Below are 15,766 nucleotides of genomic sequence, written 5' to 3' on the forward strand. Positions count from 1 at the left end.
GTTAATATTTAATGAAATAATGCGAATAGAGGTGCATGCTTGCCTACCTCATTTCTTTTAGGCATCCAACTCTTGTGATTGCCATTTGTCTATTCTTTACTTGGCTCAAGTTAAAGAATAGAGGTGTGGACGTGTGCATACCTTAACGGTGTCTCATGGTGCTAGAAAATGCTGGTTTACCTCGCCCTCGGGTCTTTTCTGACCCTCCCTTTTTAAATTTGTTGTATTCTTTCTTATTGGCTTTGACCTCGAACAAATTAAAGATGGCACAGTAAGATGGAGTCACATTAATGGCGAAAATTTAACTACAATCACATTCGGTAATAAAAAAAGAGAACACACATCATCTCATAAAGTAAAAAACATACTTATAAATGATAGAACTAAGGTCATTACATGATAATGTTATGTTATCTTAAAGAAATGAGGGATCCTGATATCACCATTGTCATTAGAGACTTGGGGAATTGAAAAATGTAACTAATCAGTTTAGGGTACTCTGGGTACTCCGCATGATAAAGTACACCACACAATAGATCAAATATTATAAACGCATAAGCATTGAAGAAAAATAAATAAAGTAAATAGAAAGAGGTAAAGTGCTTCCCTTTATTAGTAGTACTTTCTCAGTATGACATCATTTCACAAGTGCTTTATAATTGTTCTTTTCATTTAGAGTAACCTGTGTGCTCCTTCCTTTTCTTCCTTCGGCACCCGGGGATCCAGGGATACCTCTAACTCTTCGACTGACACTGAATTAGAACTTTGGAGTACCTCGAGTACATCATGCATAACCGCATCTACCTTCATTGGCCCTACTCTTTTTTGTTTTAGAGGACTAGTTGTCTATAATACTTTCCAGCGCGCAGCTCTCCATTATCTTGCAAGCGCCTAATTAGTAAGGCGAATAAATGCCATTGCATTGTTGGGGTACCCCAATGGTAACGGGCAAAGTGATGATGCCCTCAAGGATGACCATGTCCCTTCAGTATCTTTTTCTATAAAAAGGATTGGGATGAGATAAGATAGTTGGGTAACCGGGGTACCCTAGAGTGATCTTGACCCTCGAAGTTGACTTCCTTCCCGAGGCGATCCAAAATCGACAACTTACTGTAATGCTTAATGGCCAATCGGGACTCTCTTGCCAGGGTTAGACCCCCTGCTATCATTCAGACGTAAACTCATTTCTTAGAACCCTAGGGTACCCGGGGTACACCAGCGATATTCAATCGTTTTCCACGTGAAGTTGGACGAGGTGGGCTATGTACCCGGGGTGCTCGAGAGGGTACCTGAGGTACCTCGGCTCTCTTGGGTTTCTCCTTACTTTTCACGACTTCGGCTATGTCTTCATCCCGCTTTAAGTAACACTTATCGTCCATTTCCATTTATTATAGAGCTCGAGAATGAGCTTCCCCATATGAAAGAGGGCGGTGCTTTTGAAATGACCGCCATAACCTCCCCAAACGCAAATTCTTTTCAAAATGAGTGAGAGTATGTTGGTGACCAAACGTACCGGTACGCAACACGTCTTGGTGGAAGCGAGTTACGTACTCGGCTAAAGACTCTGATTCCCATTGTTTGATGAAAGCAAGCTTGGAAGATGCTATATTTTGGGAGGAAGCATAACCAAACTCATGAACAACATCTTTTAGGAGCTGGACTAAAGAGGATACACTACCTGCTTTTAACGATCGGAACCATGATTTAGCTGGTCTGGTGAGGGTATGTGGGAACATCCGGCACATAGCATTGTCGCCCACTCCTTTAATCAGCATCTGGTCACGATACAACTCAGCATGTTCCACAGGATCCGAGGTACCCAAGTATTACTGTATTTGAGGCGTGGTGAACGCTTTCGGGAAAATCGCTGTTCGAATCTCCATGGCGAATGGCGAGTTATACGCTGGCGCTAGAGCATTGGTGGGAATTTTCAGAAAGGAATTTCACTTGAGTTTCGAGGTACTCCATTTTTTCCATGAACTCGCGGGGCACCCCAAGTGCACCCGAGGATGCCGTAGTTGTTTGGGAGGTTCTTTTGGTGTTCAACTTGTGCCGAAGATCTTCATGAGCTTTTTGTTTATATTTGGTACCCTGGCTACTACGGGAATAAGAAGAGGCAGTGGAGCGTTCTTCCCGAGAGTCGCCGATTTGAAACTTTGAACGGGTGCCCGATGGCCCGTGCTTTGGTCTACTTCTCTCAGGTAGTTTAGATCTTGGTATGATCTGTTTCTCACCGCGTGGAGGCGGGACATCTTAAGTTATCGGGGAAGTGGTTGTCTCGGGTACCCGAGATCCTACTGCTTTAAGAATTGCGTGAGTTAAATCCTCAAAGTATTTTTTAGTAACGGGCTCCTCGTCGGGTTGAATACCAGTTGATTGCTTAACTGATTTACCTTTCTCTAGGTGGGATACCCTCCTTGTCGAGTCACCCCTCTCATCACTGTCGTGGTCCTCCACTCCATCATGACCTAGGATTTGGTTATCAGCGGGTACGCCGGGTGCCATTGTTGCGCAAGCACACGTATCAACAAGCTTAACACCGTGTGGAGGCTTTTTGTGCATTCCCCACAGACGACGCCAATTGTTTGCGGTTGATTTTGGGTCAATGAATAAAAAACCACAAAACCAACCCAAGAACAATAAATTTATATTTTTGTTGGGGAGTGGGGTACCTTTCTTGTTTGGCACGTGCAGGCTGTTTAGGATTTTTGTGGAGTGAAAGAGGATTGAAATGGCGGCGGATATGGAGGGGATTTGACTTCAGGTGCGGAGGGCTGGTGAAACTCGCCTTAAACCTGCGAAACAACTAAAAATGAGGTCAAAGGTGGAGCCGGGGGTGGCCGGCGACCACACTCCGACGCTCAAGTCAAAGTTGGGTTATCTCAGGTTAGAGAGCTTGCAAGCTCTCGGTAAGGGAGGTATTGAGGTTGAAGAAACCCTAGTTTTCGTGGTGTGTGTGTTAACTTAGTTGATAAAAATTAAACCTGAGTATTTATATGGTGTATCCCAGGTCACTGTGCCACCTGGCGTTATTTTAGTGGCGTTCCCTGCTGTCATGGTCAGGAATATTTTTATTTTCATGCATATGGCGGCTTAGGCATTTTAAAAATATACGTGGAGAGCAAGTTTGTGGCATATATTCACGTGCTAGGTGTAGTGGAGTGGTCCCGCGTACCTCTGTAATTTCGTTGTAATTTTACAGGCGTAGCAGGAAAAGCTGGTGGTCTTAACTACAATTCCAGCGACCACACTCCTACTTGAAATATCAAACTTTTAGTGGATTCCGGCGACCACACTTCGACGCTCAAGTCAGAGTTGGGTTATCTCAGGTTAGAGAACTTGTAAGCTCTCGGTAATAGAGGTCTTGAGGTTGAAGAAACCCTAGTTTTCGTGGTGTGTGTGTTAACTTACTTGATAAAAATTAAACTTGAGTATTTATATGGTGTACCTTGGGTCACTGTGCCACATGGCGTTATTTTAATGGCGTTCCATGCTGTTATGTCAGGAATATTCTTATTTTCATGCTTATGGCGGCTTAGGCATTTAAAAAATATACGTGGAGAGTAAGTTTGTGGCGTATTCACGTGCTAGGCGTAGTGGAGTGGTCCCACGTACCTCTGCAATTCTGTTGTAATTTTGCAGGCGTAGCAGGAAAAGCTGGTGGTCCCAACTGTCATAATATCAAACTTTTGGCGGATTTGCTGGCATGACAGGCGGCTGCCTCCTCTTTTGTAGCACGAGATTTCCTCACCTATTCTTTATTTTTTGACACGTATTCAACCGATCTTTTTTATATTCGGGGCCTACATATCCCTTCACATTTTTATGAAGGCTTTTTGTATCCTTACATGGTGTACTCGAGGTACCCCCAGAGTACTTAGGGTAGCCAGAGTACCTAGAGTACCCCAGGTAAGCTAATTTCTTAAATATCGACACGTGGCGTTTCATCATTGGCCTCATATTTCCTTCCCAAGCACTAATCATCTTTCAGCTTCAGGAGAATCTAAGTTTTAGTTTTGTTTATAATTTATTCTTGTAATTTTCAACTTTAATATTAATTTACCTCATTTTCTATCAATTTATTAGTTTTATGTATGGTTTACACATTTTTTATTTTATTTAAGACTTAATGTCAATTTACAAGTTTTATGTTATTTTTCTAAGTCTTTGTTTGTTTACAATTTCTTCTTGTAATTTATAACTTCAATATTAATTTACTATTTTTTTTCATCAATTTATTAGTTTTATGTGTGGTTTACAAAATTTTAGTTTCATTTTACACTTAATGGTAATTTATAAGATTTACGTCATTTTTCTAAGATTTTGTTTTGTTTACAATTTCTTCTCTCAATTTACAACTCCAACATTAGTGTACTATCTTTTCCATCAATTTACTAGTCTTATGTGTGGTTTACAATTTTTTTTTTCATTCCACACTTAATGGTAATTTACAAGATTTATGTCATTTTTCTAAGTTTTTGTTTTGTTTACAATTCCAAAGAGCAATTTATTGCTTTAATATTAATTTTACCATTTTTTCCTTTAATTTACTAGTTTCATGTGTGATTTACAAGATTAATGTGTTATTTGCTACTTAATATTGATTTATAAGTTTTTTTAGAAGAAAGTAAACCTTTCCATTTAAAACAACACTAAACCAGAACATTCATCACCTCTGCTGGAATATGGTCTACCCAGACAGCAAGCGTATTTGCTCCCACAGCAAATTTTGCTAGGGAATGAGCACAAACATTACAGGTTCTAGGGATATGATTAACAATTACATTACAAAACGTTCTTTTTTAGTTCTGGGTCTCTTCAATTATCCACCATAGTCCTGTTTTATTGCTCTTCGTGTTGTTTACCAACTCAACCACTTCTATGCAATTTGACTCTATGATCAAAGTGGAAATAGCTACCCTTCTAGCTAGCTTTAATCCCCATTCAATGGCTTCAGCTTCTGCATAGCTGACACTCTCCTTCATACCAGTTTGCATGATTCCTGCAGCTACAAAATTGTTCTCTGAGTCTCTAATAACAGCTCCTAGGCCTGCCATTTGACTCTTGTTGTTTATGGCTGCATCCACATTAACTTTGAAGACATTCTTCGGAGGAGGCTTTCACTTAAGCTACGGTACTTTGCTGTTAGTATGGATATGAGTGGCTCCATGGTTCCTAGCTCTTTGGAAAGCATCAATCACTGCTTTAGCTGTGGAGAGCCTTGGGTCTATCTTCTTACCTTCAAAAATAAACTTGTTTCGAGCATACCAAGCCACCCAGCATAGTGAGATCAAAAGCTCGAGATCAGACTTCCGCATGTTGGAGGGCATATCTTGGATGATGCTGAGGATGCTTTGGCTTGGAATATTCTGAAAATTGGGCTGGAGAGAAGCATGAGTCCAGATCTTCTTCGCTGCTTTACACTCCATCAGAGCATGGTGAATGGTTTCTACACTCCTGCAGCACATTTTGCAAATTGGATCTTGGAGACATTTTCTTTTCCACAAGTTTTCAGCTGTTGGAAGAAGGTTTTTAGATGCTCTCCACATGAAGATTTTGATTTTTTCAGGCAAATTAAGAGACCACAGATTATTCCATCTTTGGGGGGTGGGGGGGGCTAGCTGAGCTGCTGGCCTGATTTGGAAATTTAAGCTTGAGAGCCACCTGGTAGCCACTTTTTACAGTGTATTCCCCTCTTTTGTCAAAATGCTATAGTACGGAATCCTTTTTATGGCTTGGGGGGAGGGAAATTTTGAGTATAGCTTCTGTGTCCTCCTCAAAAAAATGGTGCTTTAGCTTAGCTTCATTCCAATTGCTGTCCTCAGTTATCAACTCGGCCATTGTTGTATCCATGGGCAATGTTGGAGGGGATATCGGTTTGAAAGTATCCAGTCTTGGCAGCTAACTATCTTTGTACACCCGAATATTGCTCTCATTCCCAATTCGCCATCTTGTCCCTTTTTTTATGACTTACCTACCCCAGAGGATGCTTTTCCAGATAAACGAAGGATTAGACCCTTCCTTTGCATTTAAGAAAGAGGAGTTCCTATAGTATTTGGCTTGCAGCACTTTGGATACCAGGGAATCCGGAAATTGAAGCAACCTCCAATCTTGTTTAGCCACCATTGCTTGATTGAAGCTTGTGAAATCTCTAAATCCCAGCCCCCTTCTACTCTTTGCACAACTTAATTTCTCCCATATCGACCAGTGGATTGCTTGCTTATCTTGATTTGAACCCCACCAAAATTTGGCAATAGCTCTTTGGATGTCTTCATAAAGCCCCTTCGGAAGTTTGAAAACGCTCATGGCATATGCTGGGATGGCTTGAGCGACTGCTTTAATCAGAACTTCTTTTCCTCCACTAGAGAACATTTTATGGTGCCAGCTGGAAATTTTGCTTAAGACCTTTAATTTGACATCCTTGAAAAAACTCATATTCTTCCGCCCTATCATGGATAGGAGGCCTAAGTATCTTTCATACTTGGGAACCACCTTGAGCTTGAAAATACTCTTAATCGCTGAAATCTGCCCTTCAGAAAGTTTACCACTTAAAAACATAGATGACTTTTCAAAGTTAAAAATCAGCCCCGAAGCCTTTGCATAAGTATCAAAGAGACCTTTTAGATGCTTGCAATCAGCCACTACAGCTCTTGTGAAAATTAGACTATCATCCGCAAAGAGGAGATGGGAGATAGTAACATCTTTTGCAAATCTTAATCCCTTGATTTGCTAATTTCTTTCTGCCTGGGACAGTAAGTTGGAAAAGACCTCAGCACATAAAAGGAACAGGTATGGGGAGAGTGGACACCCTTGCCTAAGCCCTCTTTCAGGAAAAATCAAGCCTCTTGGTACTCCATTGATGATAACTAAGTAAGAAACAATGGTAATACATCTCATTATTAAGCTTATCCACTGATTTGAAAACCAGATTCCTCATAGTGTGCTCCAGGAAATACCATTCTACTCTGTCGTAGGCCTTGCTTATGTCTAGCTTAAGAGCCACCAACCCATTTCTTTTGCTGTTGCTATGCCTAATCTTGTGAAGGCATTCATAACCAATAATCACATTGTCCGTAATGAGTCTATTGGGAATAAATGCACTCTGAGTCGGGGAGATGATTTGGGATAAGGTTGGTTTCAATCTATTAGTTATTGCCTTGGCAATGATTCTGTACACAACATTACATAAGCTTATTGGCCGAAATTCAGTGACTTTTCGGGGCTTGGCAACCTTAGGCACAAGGGCAATGTGAGTATGGTTAAGAGAATCTAGGTTACCTTTGTCATTGAGAATATGCAAACAAGTAGTTATAACTCCCTCTCTGGTTGATAGCCAATGTTTTTGGAAAAAAAGCAGCCGGCAATCCATCTGGACCTGGGGCTTTTGTTGGACCCATCTGAGCCAGTGCTTCCACTATCTCATCTGATGCGAATGGCTTATCTAGCTGGTGGTTTATCTCTGAAGTTACCTTTGGCTGCAGCTCTGATACGGCTTCTTGAATCTGAACATAACTTGGATTGGAAGTTGTGAAAAGATCTTGAAAAAATTCACTAAACTCCCTGTCGATATCTTGTTGGTCCTTCAGCCACTGACAATTATTGTCTTCAACTCCCCAAATTTTATTTTTCCTTCTACGAGCTGAAGCCTTCGCATGAAAAAATTTGGTGTTTCTGTCACCCTCTTTTAGCCATTCTGCCCTTGCTCTTTGTTTCCAGTATATCTCCTCATCCATTAGCATGTTGCTAATTTGATTCTCCAGCTTCCTAATTTGCCTCTCATCCATTGCATGGCCCGAGCTTTGTTTAGCCACCTTCAGCTGCTCGATTAGCTTATTTTGTTGCTTTTCCTGGTCTTTGAATTCTGAATTGCTCCAAATTTTGAGGTTGGCTAGGGAGCTTTTAGATATCTTTTGGAATTGCTGCACTAGATTTGCCTTCGATCTCCCTCCAAACACAGCATTCTTTGTTAACAATGTTTTTGCAATCTTCGTAAGAACTCCACATGTCCTCGTAGTAATTTCGGCTAAAGGATTTATTTTCGTACTTCGTGGCCTTGTCTCTTTCTTTCACCTCAATTAGAATTGGGCAGTGATCTGAAACCCAGTTCACTAAGCTTGCAACTGTTGAGTCTTGAAAAGTTTCAGTCCAATTTTTGCTACAAAGAACTCGATCAAGTCTTTCCTCAATGAATTGGGAATCGTATCTCTTATTTGACCATGTATACTTGTATCCACTATAGCCAACATCCATCAAATTACATGCCTCAACTGCTTCTCTAATGCTAGCTACCAAGTTTGAGTTTCTATCCCCCCCTCCCCGATTTCTCATGCAAATACAATACTTCATTAAAATCTCCCAAACAGCACCAAAGAAGAGAAAAAAATACCTGCCAGCCTCTTCAAAAGTGTCCAGGTGTGGTACTTCTGAGAAGTTTTAGGGTGGCCATATACCCCCGTGCACCTCCACACTTTTCCACTGTCATTGTGAACCAAGGCGTTAATGTGATGCTTTCTAAATGACTTTATTTCAACCTTGTCTTTAGCATTCCAAAACAAAGCTAGACCTCCTCCCATTCCATCTCTGTCCACCGCAAAACAGTACTCGAAGTTAAAATTTTTGCCTTCTACATAAACCTTCCTAGCCAGCATTTTAGTTTCGCAATAAAAAACGATCTCTGGCTTATGCAGGTGGAGAACTTTCTTTATGGCTTGGCGCGTTCGAGGCTTCCCTAGACCTCGAACGTTCCAGCTTAGGACCTTAATGATTGCCAGCGGGGCTGGCTCCCAGCTCCCGCCGATATGTCCTCTTCCATATGTTCCAATCCCACCACTGCATCATGCTCTGTATCAATTAACTTCAGTTGAAGCTTTGCTTTGGGAGAGCTGAGGAACTTCCTCCTGTGTGGTTGCTTCAAAAGGCTTAAAGTTTTAATGCGTTTGCTATCCGGGCTAGGCCATGTCAGCTCACTATTTGGTCTTTTTGTTCCTATCTGCCCAAACACGTTTCCACTTTCACCTCCTGAAGATCTTGCTTGCTTTTTCCACTTTTTGATTTTGGGCCGAGGTTTGACTTTGTTTGGCCCATTGTCCACTCCTTCTCCATCTGACGTTGACTAGTCCTCTTCTAAAATATTTGAGTTATTCTTTTTCATGATTTTTTCCCGCTTGTTTGCACTTCCCGCCTGAGGGCTCTTGGTTTTAGTGCTGCTATTACTGCCATTTTCCTTACTCTGCACCTTACTGCTTACGTTGCCCATGATTTGACTTTCCGCTGGTAACTTTCCATTTGGGTCCTTAGTCAGCTGGATCGATTCGTTTGCAATGTCAAGCTTTTGATTTGTGGCTCTTGATGCTCCTTTGTTCTCCTTCTCAGTTACCATGGTGCTTAACTGTAGTTTTTGGGATTCAATCGGATTCAGTTGGTTCTGAGTTGGTTTTGGGACATTAACTACTGCATTACTATCTTTGGTATTGACTTGTTCTTGAAAGCCTTTCTCCCTCGTTCGATTTAGTTTTTTTTTTCCGATTGTGTCATTGCTCTCATCCAGCCTCCATAAGGAAGCTCCTCTTTAGATTAACCTTTGTACTTCAAACACTCCCTGTATTGGTGGCCGATGTGAGCACAGCTAAAGCAAAAATCTGGTAATTTTTCGTATAGAACCGGCATTGGAATTTTTGTCCCATCTACTTGCACAAAAACTACCTTCTTCAAAGGTTGTGTAACATTTATGGAGATTCTAACTCGAGCAAACTGGCCAATGCATTCCCCTGCCTCATCCGTGTCAATTTCCTCTACCTTGCCAATCTTTTTCCCAACCTCTGTGACAGCTTCCTTGTTCATGCACATGATGGGTAGATTGTGGATCTGAACCCAAAATGATGTGAACATGAATGTTTGTTCCTTTATATTAGCCACCCCATTTGGCTCTGTTAATACTAACAGTGCACGATCGAAGTGCCATGGTCCTCCCATCAGTATTCTTTTTTTCTCCTCCTCTGAGCCAAACCTGAATAGAAAGACATTATCACCCATGCTTTCTACCTTGATTTCTTTAACCGTTCTCCAAGCTAGTTGCATAGCTGCCTTTAACCCTTCCTTGTTGACCCCTCGTGTGTGAAGGATTTTTCCCACCAAACTATTTACAGCAGTTTTCTCCCCTTTTGTCTTCATCCTTCCCATGAAAGTAACGACATCCTCTTCTTCCTCTTTTAATGCGATTGCTTGACATTTCCTGATTAGTTCCTCTGTATTCATTCCGAAGATTAGAGATAAGCCAACTTTAAAGTTGCTTAACTAGAGTTGCCTTCTACCGATTGCTTGACCCTTGTGGTTTCTAGATTGTAGACGTAAAAGAAGATTAAAAAGAAAAGAGATAAAGGAAGATTAAAAAGAGAAGAGATAAAGGCTAAAAGGAGGCGAGAATCAAAAAAGAAGAAGAAAGAACACCCAATCTTGGGGTGACGAAAGTTAAGCCATGATGGCTTAAAGCAACTTTCATTCAAGCACCTTTTTCAGAGAAAAAGGCACTGTAGAAGAAAGAGTTTATTCATAAAATCTATATTGATTTATAAGTTTTATACAATGTTTACAAGTTTTTGTTTTGTTTACAATTCTGAAGACCAATTAATAACTCCAACATTAATTTATCTTTTTTTTTCTATCAATTTACTAGTTTTATGTGTAATTTACATATTTTTTTGTTTTATTTCATTTTTCTAAGTTTTTGTTTTGTTTACAATTTTTTTTTTGTAATTTACAACTCTAACATCAATTTACCTCTTTTTTCATCAATTTACCAGTCTTATGTGTGGTTTACACATTTCTTGTTTTATTTTAGAGTTAATGTCAATCTATAAGTTTTATGTCATTTTTCTAAGTTTTTGTTTTATTTACAATTTCTTCTTGTAATTTACAACTCCAACATTAATTTACTCTCTTTTCCATCAATTTATTAGTTTTATGTGTGGTTTGCAAAATTTTAGTTTGATTCCACACTTAATGGTAATTTACAAGATTTATGTCATTTTTCTTAATTTTTTTTTTACAATTCCAAAGAGCAATTTGCTACTCCAACATTAATTTACCCCATTTTCTTTCAATTTACTAGTCATATATGTGGTTTATAAATTTTTTTGTTTCATTTCACACTTAATGTTAGTTTACTAGTTTTATGTCATTTTTAAAAACTTTTGTTTTGTTTACAATTTCTTATTGTAATTTACAACTTACACATTAATTTACCATTTTTTTCATCAATTTACTAGTCTTATGTGTGATTTACAAAATTTCTATTTCATTTCATACTTAATGTCAATTTTTAAGTTTTATGTCAATTTTCTAAGTTTTTGTTTTATTTATAATCTCGAAGAGTAACTTATCACTCTAACATTAATTTACCCATTTTCTCTTTAATTTACTAGTTCTATGCGTGATTTACAATTTGTTTGTTTCATTTCACATTTAATGTCAATTTACAAGTTTTATGTCATTTTTCTAAGTTTTAATTTTTTTATTACGATTTTGATGATCAATTTACCTCTTGCCCCTTGTCCTTCAATCTACTAATTCTATGTGTGATTTAGAAATATTTTATTTTATTTCACACTTAATAATTATTTTCATTTATTAATTTAGTTTGCTTGACCCAACCCAAATCAAGTGTAAATTTGGCTAGAGTATTGGACTATTGGCATCCTTTTGAAAGTCTTTCAAAACCTATTTGTATATTTTATAATTTTAGATGGTGCCAGATTAAAATGATAGTAACAAATTTATAGTAAGTATGAATTTGACTGATAAATTCATGATGAATCTATAGTAAGCACGTTCGCAACTTAATTTATATTTTTATTTATCTAAAGTAGGTAGGTACCATTATTTATCTAAAGTAGACAAGTATTTGCCCTATATATCATGGATTTGGAAAAAAAAAAAATTCATATCATACAAATTCTTGTACAAAATTTTTTTCTACAAACTTATGTAACATAATTTATTTGTTTAGATTAATTAGCTCTTAGCTCGCATTATTTATTTTTATTATTTTTTAATTTCATCCAACCAGTGAATTTTGATCACATCAATTTGTATAAAAATAATAACTATTTATTTAATTAAAAATAAAACTTAAAAACATGGCATTACTACTTACTGATAAACTAATAAGTTACAAAATTAGTTTTATATTATATTTTTTTTATTTGATTCGTTTGTGAATTGAACATAATTAAAAAATTTTAGCCCGCAAATCAATTCGTAACGGGGAAGGGATGAAGGGGATTGACATCCCCGTACACTTGCTCAATATTTTGTATATGCCTCTGTCCCGTCAGAATTGCTTAAGGGGATCCTTGTCTCCTCCCCTAAATAATATCAAGGGATCCCCGAATAACCCTTGAATGACCGATATGTTTTTAGTTTCCGAATTTGATTTAATCATATTAAAATAAAAAGTTTTAATAAATGTAAAGTTTGACAATATATCTTAGTAAAGTTTGGATGTTATAGCTTTAGCCTTTTACTTTAGTTTTTTTTTTATTAAATAAATGTTTAAAACAAAAATTTTGGGCCAAGTCCTTTTGAATAAGACTTGATCAAATAGTAATTCAGGACACAACTAGTTAACTAAGCCCGAAAGTTTCATAGTATATTTATATAAATATTTTGATATTTGTTATTTATACTGATATGTAATATTTTATTATTTAAATAATTAATAATTCTAAAAAACAAAATTAAAAATTAGAATGAATTGGGGAAGGGATGAGGATTCTAACTCGTACCTTTCCCTTCGCCTAAAAATAAATTGGGCAAAAAATCGACCTTGTCCTTTTCCCGAATCAGAAAGGGGGTATAAAATTATAAATTTAAAATTGAACTAAAAATCATAAATTTGAACCGTAAAAACATCATAACCACAAGTGGTTCTATATATATTACACACACACACACACACACACACACACACTCTAGTCTCCATTAAGTCAAAATATAACGATCAATCCCATTTATTTTGAACATACTTATCAAGGTCCAAAATTATGAAATCAACCTTAATTCCTTATGTCCGATTTTGCCTGTTGAGTATAATTGTAAGTATTAAAATAGTAAGAGGATTTTTTTTCACGTGCTTATATGTGTAGGAGTTCGATTTAAGATTATTCAGATCTGCTATGAACTTTCTAGCCTGGGATTGATAGAAACTGGGTTAATATTTCAAATTCGATTTATATTTTTCGTTTTATTTCAATTATTAGCTTCCTTCTTTCTTTCTTTCTTTCTTTTTTCCCCACTAACTAGCTTTTTACCCAAAACAAAATTTAGTTTAAATAACAAATAGAAAGAAAATGGTTTTCTTTTTTGAAATAATTGGATTACTATGGGTGAATTGATATTTTCTAAAAATAAAAATGAGAATGAAAATTATGTTTTGCAGTTGCTAAATTTTGAATTTAAGCATAAGTTTGGTATTATTTTCTATAACTTGTACTTTAAAACTGAAAACATTAATATGTATTCGGTAGACATTATTGAAAATAATTAAAACAATGAATATGTGTTCGGTAGAACAATCCTATAAAAGTAAAATTTTAGTAAATATATTATCTTAACATTTAAATATAATTAATTTGTTTTTCCATGCTATATGATAAAAAATTGTAAAATTTTGATCATTCAAAATTCTTTTTTAACTAGTCAAACGAAGAATCATAATGAATACAAGCAGAATTTTATACAAGATAAAGTTAGCTTATAAGATTCAGTATACATTTTATAATAAGTAAGGGCAAAACAAAGTTAAGAAGAACATTGTTAGTTATCACCGTGTTACTGAATCCAGGAAAAATTGAGAGCAACCAAAACAAAATCCAAGTTACTCAATGGGTCACACTGTATAAGTGTTCAAATTAATCTATCATGAGTAGTCATCCATTCTTTTGCTTCTTGATATATCACATGGTCTAACTTGGATACTTTTTGTTACTTTCATCTTTGTAAAAATGCCCAAACATCTGTTTAATAATCCCATTAATTTGAACAAATAAAACTAGCTAGCTCCCTAAACACCCATTGAGTTTGCAGTATTTTCATGTAGCAACAGAACCAAATTTTATAGTAATTTCTTATTTTTCTAAAGTAATAGTTATTTCCTATTTTTTAAAGTAATTTCATACGTGTTTAATTACATTGATCTGAATTAATCAACTGTAAGGTGATTTAAGAAGATGAAGGAAAAAAAAAAAGGAATTTACGGAAGAAGAGGCAGAAGAAATGGTCAAAGAAGATGATGAAAAGAAGAAAGGATGAAGAAGATGCGGTATAAAAGAAATGAAAGAAAGATTTTTATATTGTTTATTTTTTATGTCTTGAAGTTTGTTCAGGGAATTGTTTTGTAGAATGAAGAAAACGTGCAAATCTTTTTTTCTTTAAATTTATACCTGCAAAAATTTTATTTTTTAAAACAATATTTGATCGGCTTGTAACCGGTTAAATATAATTTAATTAAATTTTTTGTTATATTAAAATAATTATGAATCGTTGATCTAATTTAATGGCCCATAATAATTACTGTATTAATGCTGTGATTTTAATCACTAGCATCATAGAATTTTCCTTCTTTTTAATGTGGTGGTTATATTGAGTTGAGGATATTATTAGATTATTAATAGAATGATAATTAAGATCTTAACTATAATTCTAACATGACTCAGGGCTTGGATTAAATGTAGCTTCTTATGCAGAATTGTGATTGTAGAAACAGTGATGCTATTAGTACTAACACTATTTCAGAATCCTTACAAGACCAAGTTCTAAGTAATGACATTTTACCCTTGAAGAATTCACCAATGTGAAATTCATTAGTTTGAATTACGGTATAAGTGAGGATTAATTATAATTATTTTTAAAATTATTAGGTAAAAGGAGAGAATTAAAATCACTTTCACGTGTTAACACGAGAGCTAAAGATATTTGTTGAATAAAAATGGATGTGCTTAGAAGTGAGTGAGTTAGCTGTGTGAATTTCACTTAATAGATCGAGGGTTTAATAAGAATTTTGAAGGGCTGAGAAGCCTCACTCTCGTAGAATAGCAAGATTTCAAAAACCTCAGAAGGACTTATATACAGTGTATGTGTGCGTGTATATATGTATATGTAAACACACACACATACGGGCCAAGCTATGTTGGTCCACCTCTGGCCGAAGAGACTAACCGTCGCTAGCCATCAAGAATGTTTGCACGTGCGTTTAAGAGATAATGATGCCAATGAAGTTATTTCATTCATGCCGGGACTGACCACCGGCGGTGAATAATTGATGGATAAGATGCTTTACAAAATTTGAGAATCCAAGGACAATAATGTCCAAAAATCAGGATTTTGGCTAAAAAGAGTAAGAAAAAAAATTGAGGTTAGAAATATCTGATCGGATTGGGATTGGTAGCTTCATGAGAAATTTTAAAATTTCTTCTAAATATAATGTTAGTCATATAACAAATAAATAAAATTATGATACGTGTATATTTATTTTAAAGAATTTACTGATTATATAAAATTTAATTATACATATTATACATATATTAGTTATATTATCTCTAATGTATTTTTAAAATTCCTCCTGATCTGATTGGCAAGCTAACTAAGAAAAAAAAAATTGATCAGTTGACTAGCCCTAAACCTAATTTTGATATCTCGCCAACAATCACTCACAGCTCACAGCCGCTCTTCACCTCTCACCAAGCACCCAGCTCCACCGCACCAAGGGATA

The 15,766-nt window shown here is 36.4% G+C and overlaps 1 protein-coding gene across 1 annotated transcript in view; it reads right to left on the bottom strand.

Moving 5' to 3' along the window:
* The window catches only part of LOC102618551 (alternative NAD(P)H-ubiquinone oxidoreductase C1, chloroplastic/mitochondrial), a 50,022-nt gene that overhangs the window by 23,609 nt on the left and 10,647 nt on the right, over positions 1-15,766 (bottom strand). The window lies entirely within an intron of this gene.

The sequence above is a fragment of the Citrus sinensis genome, chromosome 7 (assembly GCF_022201045.2).
Source record: "Citrus sinensis cultivar Valencia sweet orange chromosome 7, DVS_A1.0, whole genome shotgun sequence".
Taxonomy (NCBI): domain Eukaryota; kingdom Viridiplantae; phylum Streptophyta; class Magnoliopsida; order Sapindales; family Rutaceae; genus Citrus; species Citrus sinensis.